Source organism: Triticum urartu, chromosome 3, assembly GCF_003073215.2.
Source record: "Triticum urartu cultivar G1812 chromosome 3, Tu2.1, whole genome shotgun sequence".
Lineage (NCBI taxonomy): Eukaryota > Viridiplantae > Streptophyta > Magnoliopsida > Poales > Poaceae > Triticum > Triticum urartu.
In genome coordinates, this window is record NC_053024.1 from 137619269 (window position 1) to 137630378 (window position 11110).

An 11110-nucleotide genomic window follows, 5' to 3' on the forward strand; every position below is an offset into this window, starting at 1 on the left:
AAGGTTGTTCCACGTTCCCACGCACGCCTGGATTGTCGGGTGGTCGTTCCCACTTCTCCGAGTTTCAGGTGAAGTTATTAGCATTGAAAACGGACTTAATGTTTGTGTCTGTATCTTCTGCTGACTAGGACGCAGAGAAGACATTCGACAGTTTCAATAGAATGCATATGATTTGGACAGATAGAGTTTGAGATAGAAAGCATAGAGAGATTAGGGTCCGATCACATTCACTTAGTTCAAAAGATTCAACAAGGAAGACATAGCTATAAGATGTAGAGGACAGAACACTAGTATGTATATATCAGAAGACAATCAAGTCAACATAGTGAAGATAATCATGAAGACAAGTTGAAAATGAAGACAAACAAAATGTGAAGACATAGCACATGTAACGCCATGGGTAAAACACTTCAAACAGAAGAATTTGTGGTGGCGTTACCCACCGTATAGGAAGTATTAGACCCAGACACGGCGCACAATTATCGTGGCGCTCCGAAGTCAAATTCCACGTAATATATTCACACTCAGAATGTAAGTCTTCATTGTTTGAAGATATACTTTTCTTCGTGTGGTGCACATCTAAGTCATCAACATGCTTAAGTGTTAGGATGTGTGCCTGATCACAGGACATTTGAGGATTCCAAGATATTTAGCTCACACCATAACTTGCAAAACCTCTTCTCATCCGAGGGCTTGGTGAAGATATCTGCCAATTGCTCTTCAGTGTTGACGTGTATGATATCAATATCTTCCTTCATAACATGATCTCTGAGAAAGTGATGACGAATTTCAATGTGCTTTGTCTTCGAGTGCTGAACTGGGTTGTTGGCAATCTTGATGGCGCTTTCATTGTCGCAGTAGAGTGGCACTTGCTTCAGATGAATGCCATAGTCTTTGAGTGTTTGCTTCATCCATAGAAGCTGAGTGCAGCAAGATCCAGCAGCAATGTATTCAGATTCAACAGTGGAGAGAGATACACAGTTCTGCTTCTTTGAAGACCAACATACAAGTGATCGTCCCGAAAAATGACATGTGCCTGATGTAGACTTGCGATCCACCTTGTCACCAGCATAATCAGCATTCGAGAATCCAACTAGATCAAACTCTGAGCCCTTTGGATACCATAATCCTAGTGTTGGGGTGTGGAGCCAATATCTGAGAATTTGCTTCACAGCTAAGTGATGCGGATTCCTTGGGTGGCCGCTTGGAACCGGGCACACATGCAACACTAAGCATGATATTGGCCTAGATGCACATAAATTAAAGGAACCCAATCATGGAGCGTATACCTTTGATCGAACTCTTTACCATTGTCGTCGACCAGATGATGTTTGGCTGCATTGGAGTCGTGAAGCCTTTGCAGTCTTGCATCCCAAATTTCTTCAGGCAATCTTTGAGTACTTCTCTTGAGATATGAAGATGCCGTTGCGTTGCTGACGTATTTGAAGACCAAGGAAGAACTTCAGCTCACCCATCATGGACATCTGATATTGCTCTTGCATCATATATCCAAACTCTTCACTGTATTTCTGATTGGTGCAGCCGAAGATAATGTCATCCACATATATTTGGCACACAAACAGTTCACCATCATATGTCTTCGTGAAGAGAGTGGGTCGAGGGAACCAGGTTTGAAGCCTTTGCTCTTCAGGAAGTATTTGAGTGTGTCATACCAAGCCCGAGGGGCTTGTTTGAGGCCATACAGTGCCTTGTTGAGCTTGTACACCATGTCAGGATGTTTTGGATCTTCAAAGCCAGGCGGTTGTGCAACATACACTTCTTCTTCAATCTTGCCATTGAGAAAAGCGCTCTTCACATCCATTTGTATACAGAAGAATGTTATGATGATTTGCATAGGCCAGCAGTATGCGTATGGCTTCAAGTCTAGCCACAGGAGCAAATGTTTCATCGAAGTCAATCCCTTCAACTTGAGTGTATCCTTGAGCAACGAGACGAGCTTTGTTTCTGACAACTTGACCATGCTCATCTTGCTTGTTGCGATATATCCATTTGGTGCTATTATATTGTGCTTGCGAGGATCAGGAGGCTTAACCAGTTCCCATACATTATTCAGCTCAAACTGTTGAAGCTCTTCTTGCATAGCTTGAATCCATTCAGGTTCCATGAAGGCTTCTTCAACTTTCTTGGGTTCAGATATTGAGACGAATGTGAAGTTGCCACAGAAATTTGCTAGCTGTGTTGCCCTCGAACGAGCGAGTGGACCTGGTGCATCGATGCTATCAATTATTCTCTCAATCTGTACTTCATTTGCAACACGAGGATGTACAGGACGAAGATTTTGCTCTTGCTGATCATTGTCATCGTTAGAAGGATTGTCTTCAGGCTGAGCATTGTCTTCAGGTTGATCAGGTGCGGAGATGATAAGTTCCTCTTCAGGCTGAGCTTCAGACGGTATGATTTCTCCAGTTCCCATAAGTTTGATTGATTCACTGGATGGAACTTCATCTAGCACATTTGGCAGGTGCTCTCTTTGTGAGCCGTTCGTCTCATCAAACCGCACATCCACTGTTTCAACCACTTTATAATGAAAAGATTGAAGACTCTGTAGGAGTGCGAATCCTTTCCATATCCAAGCATAAAACCCTCATGTGCTTTTGGTGCAAATTTTGAAGTGTGATGTGGATCCTTGATCCAGCACCTGGCGCCAAATACTCTGAAGTAACTGACATTTGGCTTCTTGCCAGTAAGGAGCTCATAGGATGTCTTGTTCAGAAGCTTGTGAAGATAAACACGGTTGATGATATGGCATGCAGTATCAATGGCTTCAGGCCAGAATTTTCTTGGAGTCTTGTATTCATCAAGCATCGTCCGGGCCATCTCAATAAGTGTTCTGTTCTTGCGTTCGACGACGCCATTCTGCTGTGGCGTGTACGGAGCTGAGAATTCATGTGTGATGCCTAAGGTATCAAGATATGTATCTAGGCCAGTGTTCTTGAATTCAGTGCCATTGTCACTTCTGATGTGCTTTATCTTGGCGCCATAGTTGTTCATTGCTCGATTGGCGAAGCGTCTGAAGACATCCTGCACTTCAGTCTTGTAGAGGATTATATGCACCCAAGTATATCTTGAATAATCACCAACAATAACAAAGCCATAGAGACAAGCAGTAGTAGTAAGAGTTGAGTAATCAGTGGGACCGAAAAGGTCCATGTGGAGCAGTTCGAAGGGTTGAGTCATTGTCATGATTGTCTTCGAGGGATGCTTGGCCCTCGTCATCTTTCCTGCTTCACAGGCACCGCATAAGTGATCCTTCTTGAAGTTGACGCCCTCGATGCCTATGACATGCTTCTTTCTTGCAAGAGTGTGCAAGTTCCTCATGCCAGCATGCCCTAGCCTCCGATGCCAGAGCCAGCATTCTGAAGCTTTTGCTAGAAGACATACGGCAAGTTGTGGTCCTGCTGAGAAATCTACCATGTACAAATCATCTTTCCGATACCCTTCAAAAACTAGAGACTTGTCAGATTCCATTAGAACAAGGCAATGATATTTTCCAAACATCACAATCATGTTTAAATCGCAAAGCATTGAGACAGACATTAAGTTGAAACCAAGGGATTCAACAAGCATGACTTTATCCATGTGTTGATCCTTTGAGATTGCAACTCTACCTAGACCCAATACCTTGCTTTTACCAGTGTCAGCAAATGTGATGTGACTTTTGTCAGATGGACGTAAGGTTGAGTCCATAAGAAGGCTTCGCTTGCCAGTCATGTGATTGGTACACCCACTATCAATAATCCATTCTGAAGCAGCTGGTGTCGTACCCTACAGTGCAGTTAGGGGGATAGGCTTCACGAAGAGAATTGTGAAGCAAAAACATTTGACGAACCAGTGGATTATGAAAGCTTAGATCGAGATTTGGACTGATAGGGCGAGTAGCAAGCGATTCAGGAACAAAGTACATAATAAGACCATTTGGGCATTTGATCTTGCGCCCTACAAGATGTTTAAGGTCCCCAGCAATAGCGTCAGACGATTTTGGTTTTCGGCTGGAGACCTTTCCCTGCAAAAGAGAGTTAAGCTTTCTTAGCCACCCACATCTTCAAGGGTGGCTTCGAAGCAATGAGTCTAAGTGCAGCATCTGAGAACTTTGGCTTTGGAGCCCTAGCAAAAAGTCTTGCAGGTGGACAATAGTACTCATAAGAATAAGCAGAATAGTTCTTGGTCTTATGAACATGGCGGTTTGATGAAACGCGCTCATATTCACAGGCCTGAGTATGGTTTCCCTGCAAAACATTTGCGTTAGTGCGACTCAGGTGAGTCCTCTGTCTGTATGAAGCCTTTGGACCGTATGAAGCCTGTGGTCTGGGGTTTGTCTTCTTCACCTGTGGTGTCATGATGACATTCACAGGAAGATTCTCCAAACACCTTTTCGGCACCCAGATCTTCTTCATAGGCGGTCCATTCCTGCAGTTAGTACCAATATACCTGGCAAACACTTCACCATTCTGATTCTTAAACAGTTTATAGTTTGCATCAAAGGATTCATCAATAACAATGGGGTTAGCACAAGTGAAGCCAGATAGAGTGGATGGATCTGCTGAAGGTTCCTTTGCAGCAACCCATGTGGTTTTGGGGTACTGCTCAGGTTTCCAGTAAGAGCCATCAGCATTCATTTTCCTTATGAACCCAACACCCTCTTTCCTAGGGTTTCGGTTCAGGATCTGCCTTTTGAGGACATCACATAGTGTCTGATGCCCTTTGAGACTTTTGTACATCCCTGTTTCAAGCAGTGTCTTCAACCTAGCATTCTCATCAGCAATAACAGTGGTGTCCTCAGCAGAGGGGTTAGTTTCCACATCAACAGTTGAATATTGCAACAGTAGCAGCAGTAGAACATTCAGCAACAGAAGTAGCGTTATCACGCTCAATGCATTTAAGACATGGTGGTTCAAATCCTTCCTGAGCTGAACTGATCTGTTTCGGCGCGAAGTGACTCGTTTTCCTTTTGAAGATCTTCATGAGCCGCTCTCAATTTCTCAAGATCTTGCTTCCTTTGAAGATAATCATAGGAAAGCCTTTCATGAGTTGTTGAGAGCGTTTCATGACGACTTTCAAGTTCCTCATACTTAACGTGAAGATTTTTTATGTCTTCAATTAAGGACTGAGATCGAGTCATTTCAGCGTCTAACAGATCATCGCTTTTGTCTAACAGTTTTTGAATGTGTTCCATAGCTTTTCTGTTGTTCAGTTGCAATTTTAGCAAGTGTTTTGTAGCTGGGTTTGGAACACAATCAGAGTCATCGTCACTAGATGTTTGATAGTGAGTAGTGCGTGTGTTTACCTTGGCACCGCGTGCCATGAAGCAGTAGGAAGGAGCGGAGTAGTCCTTGTCATTTGCATCGGTGTCGGTGATGAAGTCATTGTCTTCAGTGTTGAAGATGGACTTGGCAACGTATGCTGTAGCCAGACTTGCAACGCCAGAATCGGACTCCTCCTCAGACTCCACCTCCGCCTCCTCAGAAGCGGACTCCTCCTCAGAATCCATTTCCTTGCCAACAAACGCACGTGCCTTGCCAGATGAGCTCTTCTTGTGTGATGAAGACTTTGAGGAAGACTTGGAAGAAGACTTTGAGTATTTCTTCTTCTTCTTCTTGTCGTCAGAGTCATATCTTGCTCTTCTTCTTCTTGTTGTTCTCATTGTCCCACTGCGGACACTCAGAGATGTAGTGGCCAGGTTTCTTGCACTTGTGACATGTTCTCTTCTTGTAGTCATGAGCAGAAGCTTCATCATTCCTTGAGCTTGATCGTGAAGACTTTCTGAGCCTTTCTTCTTGGTGAATTTTTGGAACTTCTTCACAAGCATAGCAAGCTCCTTTCCAATGTCTTCAGGATCATCAGAACTGCTGTCAGATTCTTCTTCAGATGAGGAGACAGCCTTTGCCTTCAAGGCACGAGTTTCGCCCATAGTTGGGACCGTAGATGTCTCTTTTCTCAGAAAGCTGAAACTCGTGTGTGTTGAGCCTCTCAAGTATGTCAGACGGATCGAGTGTCTTGAATCAGGACGTTCTTGAATCATCAGGGCTAGGGTGTCAAACGAACTGTCAAGTGATCTCAGGAGTGTCTTGACGACTTCATGCTTGGTGATCTCAGTGGCGCCGAGAGCTTGAAGCTCATTTGTGATGTCAGTGAGTCGATCAAACGTGAGCTGGACATTCTCATTGTCATTTCTCTTGAAGCGGTTGAAGAGGTTGCGAAGGACACTGATTCTCTGATCTCTCTGGGTTGAGACGCCTTCATTGACCTTGGAGAGCCAGTCCCAGACTAGCTTAGATGTTTCCAAAGCACTCACGCGGCCATACTGTCCTTTGGTCAGATGACCACAGATGATGTTCTTGGCAGTGGAGTCCAGTTGAACGAACTTCTTGACATCAGCAGCGGTGACACCTTCACCAGCCTTGGGAACGCCATTCTTGACGACATACCATAGGTCAACATCAATGGCTTCAAGATGCATGCGCATCTTATTCTTCCAGTAGGGATATTCAGTTCCATCGAAGACGGGGCACGCAGCGGAGACTTTGATTATCCCAGTCGACATAGCTAAAACTCCAGGTGGTTAAACCGAATCACACAGAACAAGGGAGTACCTTGCTCTGATACCAATTGAAAGTGCTAGTGATGACTAGAGGGGGGTGAATAGGCGATTTTTATGAAAGTCTTCAAAACATGGAAGTTTCGATGACAACCGATAGAAATAAACCTATTACCATGCAGCGGAAGGTAGACTACACTAGGCAAACCATAGTCAAGTATTCAATAAAGTGAAAGCACAATGACAAATAGCAGCTAGGCAGTAAGGATCAGGTAGGAAGATATTGTGAAACCAATCAGAACAAGCAGTCACTTAGTGAAGACAGAAGATAATGCAATCATACAATGACTTCACAAGGACCAACAGTAAATAGAGGGAAGGGAAGGATGAAACCAGTGACTCTTCGAAGACAATGATTTGTTGGACCAGTTCCAGTTGCTGTGACAACTGTACGTCTGGTTAGGGAGGCTGAGATTCAACTCAGAAGACCTCGTCTTCACCTTATTCCCCTTGAGCTAAGGACACCCAGTCCTCGCCCAATCACTCTGGTAAATCTTCAAGGTAGAATTCCAAACCTTCACAGACTTCGTTCACCGGCGATCCACAATGACTCTTGGATGCTCAGAACGCGACGCCTAACCGGCTGGAGGATTCATGATCCTCAAGTGTAATAAGTCTTCAGATCACACAGACAGGAAAACTTAAGTGATGCCTAACACTCTTTGGCTCTGGGTGGTTAGGGCTTTATCCTTGCAAGGAATTCTCTCTCAAAGGCTTCGAGGTGGGTTGCTCTCAAACGACAAAAGTCGTACTCTAACTCTGAGCAGCCAACCGTTTATGGTTGTAGGGGGTGGGCTATTTATAGCCACTAGGCAACCCGACCTGATTTGTCTGAAATGACCCTGGGTCACTAAGGAACTAACACGTGTTCCAACGGTCAGATTTCAAACACACACGGCAACTTTACTTGGGCTACAAGCAAAGCTGACTTATCCAACTCTGGACAAGATTTGCTCTCATAGTCTTCACTCGAAGACATTGGATTTTGGTTAAGCATCACTTTAGTCATTCTGACTGGTTCTCTTGGACCCCACTTAACAGCACGGTGGTTCCTATGACTCAACAAAGAAAAACACAGAACAACGAAACTACTAAGTCTTCGCGCTCCATAGTCTTCACGCGATGTCTTCTCTCGTCATAGTCTTCAATGTGAATGTCTTCACATACCACCTTTGACTTCAATGTCTTCATACATTTTTAGGGGTCATCTCTGGTAGGAAAACCGAATCAATGAGGGACTTCTACCTGTGTTATCCTGCAATTCTCACAAACACATTAGTCCCTCAACTAGGTTTGTCATCAATACTCCAAAACCAACTAGGGGTGGCACTAGATGCACTTACAATCTCCCCCTTTTTGGTGATTGATGACAAACTAGTTGAAGTTTTCAACGGGGAATATAATGTGTGAAATTGTAAGGGATAGGGAATTGTCTTCATAAGTTGCAAGGGCTCCCCCTGAAGATGTGCATATAAGTAATTTGCTTTTGGAATGCAAATGCACATGGAAGGTTGTACTTGTGGAGATCCTCTTCAACTTATGATGACAATTCATCATGCATGAAAAGTATGTGAAGATAATGACATGCATAATGAAAATGGACGTCTGCAAAATGATCTAAGTGCGGAATTTATCGTCGCACATGCGGAATTTATCATTGCATCGAAGAATAGCAAATAAGTAGCAGACGACCATCGAGTTTTAAGTGTTACAACTCAAAGAACCAAATGTATCAAAACGAGAGTTGTAAACACTTAGGCAAAATATAAAGCAACCGCCCATATGGACCCGCTTGAAGACTATCAAACTCATATGCTTCTCCCCCTTTTGTCAGTAAGGACCAAAAAGGTTTGAAGACATAGAGCATCTACTCGTTCCCATGAGGAGTAGGTGAAGCATCAAAGTCGTTGGTGTTGTTAGGCGGTGCAGATGAACTCGGGGCAGTGTCGATGCGTGCAAAAGTAGGGGCGGTGAAGTGGCATCGTCTTCGTCATCGATCACTCTGGCATTCATAGTTGCCGCGGAGGAAGAGAACTCAGAGTCTTCAATGAGATCGGAGTTCGTCACAGCACAGTCCTTCTTGGAGGTGTGGAGTCAAACTTGAAGCGTTCAGAGAAGCCATCCTCTTGAAGATCATCTCAGAGCACATAAGCGTCAGCCCTTTCCATGTACGCCGACAGGTGTTCATGGGCAACAAAGGCATTCTTGGTGGCAAGATTGCGAATCCTGTTTACGTCCACCAAGAGGCTTTGCATTTGGCGCTTCAGCCAGTCATGATGCCTTATCCTGTTTCTGATGAAGGGCAACCAGAAGCTCTCGGTCATTGAGAACACGAGATCGCTTCTTGGGCCGTTGGGCAATGTGCTTTCAGTGGCTTCAGTGAGGGCACGATGAGGTGCACGTGTAGTACCAGCCAGAGGATAAACACGAGTGACTGCTTCAACTCCTTCAATGTTTTGAGAGAAACTTTGATGCTCAGCATTCTGAAGACTAAGAGGCTCCTTGGCAGGCTCTGGATAGATGGCTTCAACGGACATATCAACGTCAGGCAGAAAGATCCGATGATTGCGAGCAGAGGGCTGATATGAGACAGCTGAGTGTAGTTTGATCAGCCGCATTATCCATGGAGCGTAAAACTTCAAGCCAAAAAGATCAGATCCTGATGCAGCAAGTTGGCGGATGAAGAAGTCTTGTGCATTGAAGCATTTGCCGTGAAGAATATAAAAGACCAAAGTCTTCATTGCACCTTCCAGCTTTGCATGTGGAGAATGTCCTTTGATGGGCCAGAGAGTTCGCCTATAATGTGATAGATAGTGCGTGGCAGATACTCAAGGTCTTCAACAAAGAACTCCTTAGGATATGCAGCATCTGGAGGCAAAGGCTTCATCATGCTAAGCATCTGACTCATGTTTGGTTCAGGCTTCTGAAAGATGCTCTCCATAGCTGCACTGTGAAGCTGACAACCAGGTTCATAAAGATCTCCAGGAGTGGGCAGACCAGTGAGCTCAATGATATCAAAGGCTTTGGCTTCGTGATGAACATTGCCGGTCATCCACTCAAGGACCCAAGTCTTCGGATCTCTGTTGTAGCCACGAATGTGAAGAGTGGCATAGAATTGGAGCAGCAATTCTTCGTTCCAGTGCTCTTGGTCGGTGACGAACGGCAACAATCCAGACTCTTTGAAGCAATCCAGAGCTTCTTCCAAGCAAGGCAGACCAGTTATGGCTTCAGTGTCAAGACGCATATGAGGGAAAATGCGACCTTGATTGTACAGAATGCATGAGTAATAACTTCGCTGCGGATAGCTCCAGAACCGATCAGAAGATATTCTTTCCCTTGAGTAGGGGTTCTTGGCGCTATTGAAGAAGGTGTTGTCTGCTTTGAAGCCGTTGACATTAAAGGATCCGGGTGCTGATGCAGGACCTGGAAACCTGGGCAACCTTGGCATTGGCTTCTGTACCTGAGGCCTGTGCTCAACGTGATAGTCAAACTGAGGACCAGCAGCAGGCGCAGGAACAGGAGCAGTAGCATCATTGGCTTCACTGACTTCTGGCACATGGTTGGTGCAGGCTCCACATTTGCTTCAGCCATGACAACGTCATTGGCTTCATTTGTGTTGGTGGTGGCAGCCTCAAGATTCTCAACCTCCACTTGATGAGCTGGAGGGTCGGGCACAGACACGTTCTCCTCGAGAACAGCTTCTTCAGTAATGGGGGGAGTAGGGACACGTTCTTCTTCTTGTGTGTCGTCGGCTGATGCAGCCGGAATGTCTTCAGCAGCTTTAGCCTCAGACTCGGAGACATTCACAGTAGGAGTGGCATCTGGAAACACTTGACGTGCAACAGATTGGTGGGGCACTTCTCCTTCTGGAACGCTCGAAAGAGGGACTTGAGACCTTGGTCCTTTGCGAAGCCTGCGTAAGCTGGCGACGCCTTTGGAGATGGAGTTGGCTGGGCCTCAAAGTCATCTTCTTCTTCTTGCCGGGGTGGTGTGACTTGTTGTTGTGGGTGATCAGCCCATGATGCATCCTGAGCAATTGGCGTCAGAGGACGACCAATGCTAATGAGTTCGCTGTGAGTAAGCATAGGCGATGATACCAGTTGGTGCTCGATCTGAGGAAGAACTACATCATCTTCAACATTGTCATGGTGACCAATGTCTTCAGCAGCGGTGGGATCAACTGCTGGAATGTCTTCAGCTTCATGAGCCTCTGTGGAAGCAGGCTCATGGACAATCAATTGGCGCTCTTGATGTTCAGCTGCAGGGCAAACCATGGAGATAAGTTCAAAAACTAGGGGCTCTGTGGGAGCAGCCCGATCCTTCTTGGTCTTGCGCTTCTTCTTGGAGGGAGCAGCACCAGAGGCTTCAGGATGTTTCCTCTTTCTCGCTTTAGCCTCAACATTCCTCGTCTTCTTCAGTTCTGAAGCGGTTGACCTAACCTTTGGCTTCGAGCCGATCATGCTGGCTGGGAAGACAATGGGATGTGCTTCCTGC